Source organism: Sarcophilus harrisii, chromosome 1 (genome assembly GCF_902635505.1).
Source record: "Sarcophilus harrisii chromosome 1, mSarHar1.11, whole genome shotgun sequence".
NCBI lineage: Eukaryota > Metazoa > Chordata > Mammalia > Dasyuromorphia > Dasyuridae > Sarcophilus > Sarcophilus harrisii.
This window is the reverse complement of record NC_045426.1, coordinates 698,437,742-698,446,556: the sequence shown is the minus strand read 5'-3', so window position 1 is coordinate 698,446,556 and position 8,815 is coordinate 698,437,742.

Genomic DNA, 8,815 nt, shown 5'->3' with positions numbered 1-8,815 from the left:
AAAGAGCCAGAGTTTGGAGAAGACTGGGGCTAGATCCAATCTAAATTGAATTAAGAGCTAAGAGGACCCTGAGGAGTCATCGCTTCTTTATTAAAATCCATTAAATACTAGAAGACATAGAATTAGACGCAGAATTAGATCTGGAAGGGACCTCAGAGCTTATTTAGCCCTGTCTCCTTATGTTGTAACCGACAAGTGACTTGCCCAAGATTGCTCAAGTAGCAAGTATTTGAGGTAGGATTTGTGGGTTTTTTTTCCTTCAGTCATATTTTGTTTTCCCAAATACTCGTAGTTTTCAGCATTCATTTTTGTAAGACTTTGTGTTCCAATTTTTTTTCCCTTCCTCCCTTTCCTCTCCCCTCTGCAAAACAGCAAGCAACCTGATATTGATATATAGGTTTGTACAGTCCTTCTAAATATATTTCCCTGTTTGCCATGTTGTGCAAGAAAAGCCAGACCAAAAAAAAAAAAAACACGAGAAAGAAAAAGCAAGCAAACAAAAATGTGACAATTTTATGCTTTGATCCATATTCCATCTCCATGATTCTCTGATGCGGACGGTGCTCTTCATCCAAAGTCTGTTGGAATTGCCTTGGATCGCTTCTTTGAGGAGAAGAGCCACGTCCATCACAGTCGATTATCACATAATCTTGTTACCATGTACGATGTTCTCTTGGTTCCACTCCCTTCACTCAGTATCATTCCTGTAAGTCTCTTGGGCTTTTCTGAAATCAGGAGGTTGAGGTAGGATTCGAACTCAGATCTTGTGCTTCTGTGATCAATGCCCAAGGCACCTTAATAGAGGCAGCCTTAGAGAAAGGGGTATTGGCTCCCTAGGGAGACTTTGAGTGAGGAGGAAGAGGAAGAGGAGAAGAGGATGATAAAGGGGAAAGCAACTCCTGAATGCAGATTTTGGATTTGGACTGTCCTCATAATTATAAGGGATGTGGCTCTAGAACTTTCAAATCTGTGAAAGACTTTGCAGATCTTCTTTCATTTGATCTTCCCTTTGACCTAGGGGTTTATGATCTGCATTTTACAATTGGGGAAAATGAACCCTGGAGAGCATGAGAGGGGGCTTTGTGCCTGACAGGTTCACCATGTTAGGGACTGTCTTTTGTCCTTTTTCATATTTCCAGTGCCTGGCATACAGCAGGTGCTTAATAGATGCTTCATTGTAACCCCAGTTACAGTGTCTGGCACCCAGTATGTGCTTAATAGATGCTTGTTGACTTCTTTGTATCTCCAGTGCTTAGCAAAGTGCCTGGTACTCAGCAGGCGCTTAATAGATGCTCCTTGATGTCTTTGTATTCCCAAAGTTTAGCACAAAATCTGGCACACAGGAGGTGCTTAATAGATGCTTGTTTAGCTGGCTGAGAGCATTCTGTCCCTGAAGCTACCCTGAGCCCGTGGCCCATGTCTGGGGTTGTCAGCCTTTCTTAGAGCTTCCCTGCTCTTTCGGAGGCCCTTCTTGCGCAGGAGGCCGGGATCCCTGGGTTCGAGGAGCTTTGGTTTTTGCCCTTCTGACTTTTCCTCTCCCTGTCTCCAGGAATGTCCCTCTTCCTCTGGTAGAAGTGGGAGGGCCCCACAGCCTCTGTCTCATTTCCTCTGGGGTCGTGGAAAGTGGACGGTCCCTTCTGGCTCTCAAGGCCTCCATCTGGTGTGGGGGAAGGGCTGTGAGCCCTGGCCTTGATTTCCAGCTGGTCCCCATTTGCCTCAGTCTCCCCATCTGGCAGGTCCCACGGAGCCGGCCGTAGGCTGCTGCCCGTTGGCCCAGGGGCCGAGTTCATTTAATCACAGCTAAGCCCGAGATCGCGGTTTGTGGCCCTCAGAATGTGCGTCGGGGGCCAGGCCTGCCTTGGACACGTCTGGCCTGGGCGACCCTGGGCCCAGAGAAGGTGCAGACTATGTGGGGAGAGGGAGTTCTGAGACCGAGGCCCGGTTCCCCCCCTGGGATGAGGCGATGGCGTGAGCCCCCAGACCCTTCCAGCTGCACTTCCAGGCCCCGCGTCTCAGAGACCTCGGCCAGGTCTGAGCTGGACCTGGAGGCGAATCCCACGCTGGGACCCAGGTTCTCCTTGGAGCCCTGGGTGGCGGGGAGCTCGGCACCTCCTTTAGCATCCTGACCTCTGGCCTCACTTCCTGCTGCTCCCTGGAGGAGATGGGAGAACGTTCACTTTCTCTGAGGCCTGTGGTCGGCCCGGCTAGTCTGAGCCCGGAGCTCCCGGAGCTGCTTCTCCTGGTCAGCCGCCTGTGGTGCGGGCCGGAGTCTGGCCCCAGAGGCCTTCACTTCCAGCTTGAATCCCAGACACATGACCATCTGGCCTTCGTCTGAAGCCCTCCAGGGACAGGGAGCTCACTACCATCTCGGGGATACCGGTCTGCTCACGTCCATCACCTTGGTGGGAAGTGTTTCCAGAAGCGGGGACGCCGCAGCATTCCCTGTTCAGAAATCAGGAGTGTCTCGCACTGGTTTCATTCAACCCCCTGGGCTCTGGATTCTCCTCAGTTAAGCCCCTTTCTGACTCTTTCCCCTTCCCCACCTCCTCTCTGAGGAGGGCTTGGTCCAGCCAGCGTTCTTTTAGGGTGCACTGAGCACCAGGCAGCCCTGCCCCCCCATTAGTCTATCCCCCCATTCTCTATCATCAGGGCAGCTCACAAAGAGCCCTTCCCCTGCACTCCTTGAGGTGCAACTGGAGAAGGCGCTGCAGGAGCTGAATGAGGGGTCTTCCAGGCTTGGTCTGTGAAGGGGGTGCCCCCTCCTTGCTGGCAGCGCTCCCGGAGGCCGTCCTGGCGCTGAACACCCGGGCAGGGGCTGCCCTCCTGCCTCTTCCACTTCTCTCCTGCTTTCTCCTCCATCTCCCCTCCTCTCTCCCTGCCCTCTCTCCTTCCTTCCTTCGCTCCCTCCTTCCCCTTCCTTCTTTCTTCCTTCTGCCCTCCCCCTTTCTTTAATCTTCGGGGGTTTGAGCCTCTTCTCAGCTTGCTCTGTGCTCTGGTGCACCCCCATGGTTGGCAGCCATTGCTCCGTGAGGTTACTGACCGTGTGTGAGAGGGAGGCCTCTTGTCTCTGCTGCTGCCCGCCAGGTTTGCTTTCCCTCCTGCTCTGGGGGCCCCTGAGACCCCTGCTCCTCAGAGCTCCAGAAGCCAGCAGAGAACGCCTCCCCTCTTTTTTTTTAATGGGAAAATGTTCATTAGAATGAATTGAAAACGTGGACCTGCCCGCACTTAAAACCCTCACCCACAGTTCTCTGCTGCCATAATTAAATTCTAATTGAAAGTGACTGGGAGAAACTCCCGCCTAATTTCCCTCTGGGAAATCCGAAATTTAATGACTTTTCCTTTTTTAAAGATTGGTATTGATAGCTTTTGTTTCCAAACACGCCCTTCTGAGCCCCCCTCGCTGGAGAGCCAGCCCTTGTTACAGAGACACAGAACTAGAGACAGAGACACAGCGTTGGAGAGAGACGGAGAGAGAGACACAGAATTAGAGAAAAATGAGAAGGAGATCCGTAATTGGAGAGACAGAGACAGAAACAGCCACGTGCAGAATCTGAGAAGTAGGGACACAAGCGGGGGTGGGGGTGGGGGGACCAAGCCAACCTGCACTGAGAGAACGTTAACCCCCAGTCAGTCTGGGTCCTTTTTGTCATTAAGGGTCAGCCCAAGGGTGGCACCGCGAGCTGAGGGAAGATGGGCCGGGGGGCATGTGGGTGGCCGGAAGCAGAGCTGGGATTTGAATCTGGGTCCCTGAGCTCCACGGCCGCGCTCTGCCCACCTGTGTCACCCCCTCTGGCCTTGCTGGTGTGCAGCACAGAGTGGCTGGGGACTTTTTGGGGGGTGATAAGGGTATAGTGGGGAAGGCGCTTGTCAGACTGCAGGCTTCTGGAGGGCAGGCCCGCGGCCACGGTCAGGGGGGCTGGCGGGGCCGGGGCAGCGATGGCCTGGTGGTCAGGCCGCAGGCAGTCAGGCCCTTGGCCATCAGGCCCCTGGGTGGGGCCCCGGCGCTCAGCTGCGTTCAGGCCTTGGCGTGTTGGTCGCCGCAGCGGGACGGAGCGCCGGCTGGTTTGGGGTCTGGAGCTGGGCCCTGGTTCCAGCTCGGAGCTGTCTCCGTGTATTTGTTCTGCTTGGGCCCGGTCTCTTGCGCCTTGTCCCCTCCGCCCCCTACTGCAGGCTGGCTTTCGTATTTTTTGTATCTGGGGCCTGACACGGTCTCATCGTAGGAAGGGGGGAGGAGTGGGCGCCAGCCAGGAGAAGGACGCGTGTGGGGGGCCCAAGGGCCTGCCTTGGGCCCCAGGGGCAGGATGAGAAGGGATGGGGCGGACTTGGTTTGGGGGGCTCAGTGGGAGGCTGGGGCTGGGCCTGGGGTCCCTGAAGCGGCCCCCCCAGGCTTCTGCAGGGCTGTGGAGGGGTTCATGTCCCGCGGAGGGGGCTGGGAGGGAGGCAGACCTGCCCTCGTGGCAGGAAGGACCTGCTTCCTCCGATAATTGGGTTGGCCGGGAGCCCCTCCTCCTCCTCTCCCGCAAGGTGATGTCACAGAGCGGGCCTCGGCTGCTCACGGGGGCTGCAGCCCGTCTGGGCTCCCAGCGTCCCAGCAGAAGTCTGAAGCTGGCACGGGGCAGAGAGAGGCCGCTTTCTGGCCCAAGGGGGGTGCTCCGGCGCCGATCCCCAAGCTGCCCCCAATGCACCCGACCCGGGAGGGGGAGTGTTTGGGCCACAGGCACCGAGGGTCCCCGCGTGGGCCTGGGCTGCTGTTTCTCCCCGCCCTGGCACGTTCTGGGCCCATTTCACAGATGTGAATGGCCTGCTCCACGACTCCCAGATGAGAAGGGGTGGGGGGGCCGGGTCCTCTGCCCTCAGATCTGGCTCTGCTGTGGAGGATGGAGCCTCTGGGCCGGCCGGGGACACGCTCCGGCCGCTTGGAAATGGGGAAACGAGTCTCTGATTTGTGTCATTCCAGGAAGTTTCCCCACCGGCCTCCCGCCCCGCAGCTTGCTCAAGCTCCAGAAAAGCAAACAGAGCACTTCCCCAGCAACTGCTCCGTGGAGGGGGATGGGGGGGTGTCAGAACGTCCCCATTGCACAGATGAGGAAGTGCAGGAGGAGCCGCGTAAGGGAAGCTTTCTGTTCTAACCGTCACTCATCCGGGAAACCCGGAGAGGCAGGATCTGCTAGGCTCGCAGCTCAGGGCGTCCTCCCTCCCCGGGGCTGGGGCATCTCGGGCCGGGCAGTCCCAGCTTTGCAGGGAAAGCAGCTTGTCCCCCCGGGTTCCCCTTCGCCTTCATTTTGTGGAGCGGGGCAGAAATAGTGCCTTCTGGGTCCTCTTAAAGGGTCCTTGTGGGCCCCTGTGTCAGGGAGGGGGCCCTGAATTTAGCACCTACTATGCTCTAGCCCCAAGCTGAATGCACCTACTGTGCACTGGGCCCTGTTCTGAGCACTTCACAGCCATGTCATTTGGTCCTCACAGCCTGGAGATTTACAGATGAGGAAACTGAGGCAAACAGGTGCACTGATCTGCCCAGGCTCACACAGGTAGTAAGTGCCGGAGGCTGCATTTGCACTCGGCTCTCCTGACTCCATGCCCTAGATGGAGCTGCTGCAGGAGCCAGGGGCAGCTTCAGCTCGGCCTCCATGGGGGTCCCCGGGCCTCCGGCCTCCCCGCAGTGAGCCCCCGTCAGTGTCCCCGGACCTCCCGCCGTGAGCCTGCACCGCTCTGGTCCAGCCCGGCCTCCCTGCGCTGTTGCTTTGACTTTCTGACCTCGCTTTCTGGGTGGGGACCGTTTTCGAGGCCGGGGAGAGCCGGCCCGCTCCGGGGTTCTCGCCCACGCCCTGTGGCTGTTGAGCTTCTGCTTCCCAGAATTTCAGGGCCTGGCCACTGGTCTGGAAAGACCCCCGGGGGGCTGTCCCTCTGCCTGGGGACCCCTCCCCGCCTGGAGGCTGCGACTCCTGTCGGAGATTCGTGTTGGGAAAGCAGCCCCCCTTTTCTTGGAGCCCGGCCGGGGGGGCAGCTTCTGCCTCCCTGTGCCCTTTCTTTCCTCAGTCTCTGGGGGGGGGGGGATGGCCTTGTCGAGTATCTGAAAGGGGCGACAGAGAGCGTGGAAAGGGCTCCCTTGGGCCCAGAGGGGGCGGCTGCAGGGGGCGCCGGGGGCTCCAGCCCTGGAGGTCTCCAGGCAGAGGCCGATGACCTCACTTGTTCGGGATGTCGGTGGGAGGGACTCCCGGTCAGATACAAGCTGGATGAGACGGTTCCTGGGGTCCTTCCAACCCGTGATTCAGAGGGCCGGGCCTGCAGCTGCCCTCCTCCCCCCACCGCTCCTGTTGTCCTCGGGTCACTGATCAGGTGGTCTGGCCCGGAGAGATCGGGGGCTGAGACTCCCCCTCCGGCCCCCGGCCTCCCAGCCCTGTCTCCCCGACTCTGCTGCTGCCCGGGTACAGGGCACAAGCACTTCCACCCCTGGCCCCCCCCATGTCCAGCTGGGAGACCTTCCTGACGCGGCCTCCAAGGGGCGATAAGCCCTCTCCGGCAGACCTGTTTGCCCCGAGCCTCCCCCATAACCTCTCCTTTAGAGCGGTTGGGGTTCCGGTAGCTTGCCCAGGGTCTCACAGTCAGGAAGTGCTAAGTATGAGGTGGAATTTGAACTCGGGTCCTCCTGGCCCCAGGACGCTCTGCCTGCTGCGCCATCCGGCTGCCCCCCGAGTCTGTCTGGGACCCCTTTTCCTGGCTGCTGAGATCTGGTTTCCCACTAGTTTATAGAAGTGGGGGCGGCCCTTTGGGAAAGGCGGGGGGCTTGTCCCGGGGCCTACGGCTAGGGAGGTGTTTGGGGTGAGGCTCCAGGTCCGGGTGGAGGCAGTGTCAGGGGCGGCAGGAAAGTTGGGCTCTCACCCCAGACGGAGCAGGCTCGGTGAGCGCCTGGGGGCTCGGTGGGCAGAGCCGGCCCAGAGCTGTCTGCCTCAGTCCCCTCCTCTGTGCAGTGGGGGCCCGGCAGCCCCCGCCCCCAGGCCCCGGGCCCCTCCCCAGCTGCGCTTGCCTGGCCTCCTTCCCTGCTCGGCCCCGCCAGGTCTCCCAGCCAGGCTCGGGGCCCAGGGAGGCTCCGGGTGAGGTTGGGCCTGGAGCCCCCCCTCCTGTGGTTTCCCCGGGTGGCTCTAGTTGTAGGCACAGGGTTCAGCCCGGCTTCCTCCTCGGCTCCCTTGAGGCGTGTCCTGGCAAGGCCCTCACCACCCCTTCCAGCTTCCTGTATTTCCTTCAGCCTCTGCCAGATCCACAACCAGCCTGCTCCCGGGCCGAGAAACTTACCGAGCGCAACACTGCCCGCCTCACGGCCTCCTCCCAGCATAGAGAGACACCAACCGTCACCCACCTAGCACAGGCAAGGAAGCTAGAGAGGGAGCCAGCGCCCCTCTTCCCGAGAAGCAAAGGCAGGAAGCACTACAAAAATCCAGAGTCCCTTTCAGTCTCTAGCAGCAAATCCCAAACAGTACACTAACTACCAAACCCCTAGGCACAATCTTCCCTTCACTACCTTTAACAGCAATAACACTATACCACTAAAACCATAAAAACAAAACACATATTAAATATTCCCTTTCATAAATGCTTCCCAAGTACCGTGCAACAAAACACAAAAATGTATTCCCCATCCCCAACTAACCCTTTCCCAAAAATATAAAGTCCCTCGGCAAAGTACAGAAAAACTAAAACACAGAAAACCTACCAAAATACACTCAGCAATATCAAGCAAACAAGCAAAAGCTTCAAAGAAGTAAAAATTTCTACAAGTAGAAGAAAACACAAAACACCAAAAAACACAAAACCACCCCCACCCTTGAGAAAACATCCCAACAACCTAGAATACTCTAAAAGTAAAATATCCACCAAAACCAAAACTCTCTTCCCTACCACTGACAACAGCAAAACCCAAACAGCTACCACAAAACCTAAACTTAACACTCATCTACAACCAACAAAGAACTACAAATCCCATGTCTCTGCCAAAACCACAAAAACTCAATTGGTAACACACAGCCCCAAAAGTCAAACGAAACCCCCCCCTCCGACCCAACTAAATGTCACACTATGCAATCCTAAAACCCAACAATGACAAACACCGAAATTCCCCACCAAAACCCCTCCCTCAGCAGACAACACCTTGTCACCCAAGCGAGAAAAACTCTACGTCCAAAACTACTACCCTCCCTAGTCAACCCGAAACCCAGAAACAATAAACGCACTAAGCACAAAGCAGAGTAGAGGCTATCTCTGCCCTCCCTCCTAGAGGAAACATGAGAGTAAACCAGCAACAGCAACCTCAATCCCACTCCCCCTCCCAGCATTGGCAACCCCATCTAGAGAGCACACACCTTTACAGGAAAGCTAGGCCACCCAGAGGAGTCCCTTACAAACTGTAACTACAACGAAGAGAGAAAGAGACTTCCTTGAGAGCTCCCGGAAGTACCTAATAAATAGAACCAATAAATAGTAGTATACTTCCCTCTCCTTCTCTTCGCTCTTATCCTAGCGAAGGTAAACATTATTAAGCACCTGCTACTTCACCCTCATTTAGCTCAAACCCTGAGGCAGGTCACTGTTGTTACTCCCATTTGACAGATGAAGTCGAGGTTTGGAAATGCGACTCTCCCATGAGATTTTACGCCACAGACTTACTGCCTGAGCCCACCTCTCGATCCCTAGGCAGGCTGCCTCTTTCCCGAGGGTGACCTCCGCCCCCCTCCCCGCTGGGCAGCAGCTGCCAGTCCTCTCTGGGCTACAGAGGCAGGGCAAATTCTCCCTTAACCTCTGCCCACAGAGCAGCTAGGTGCTC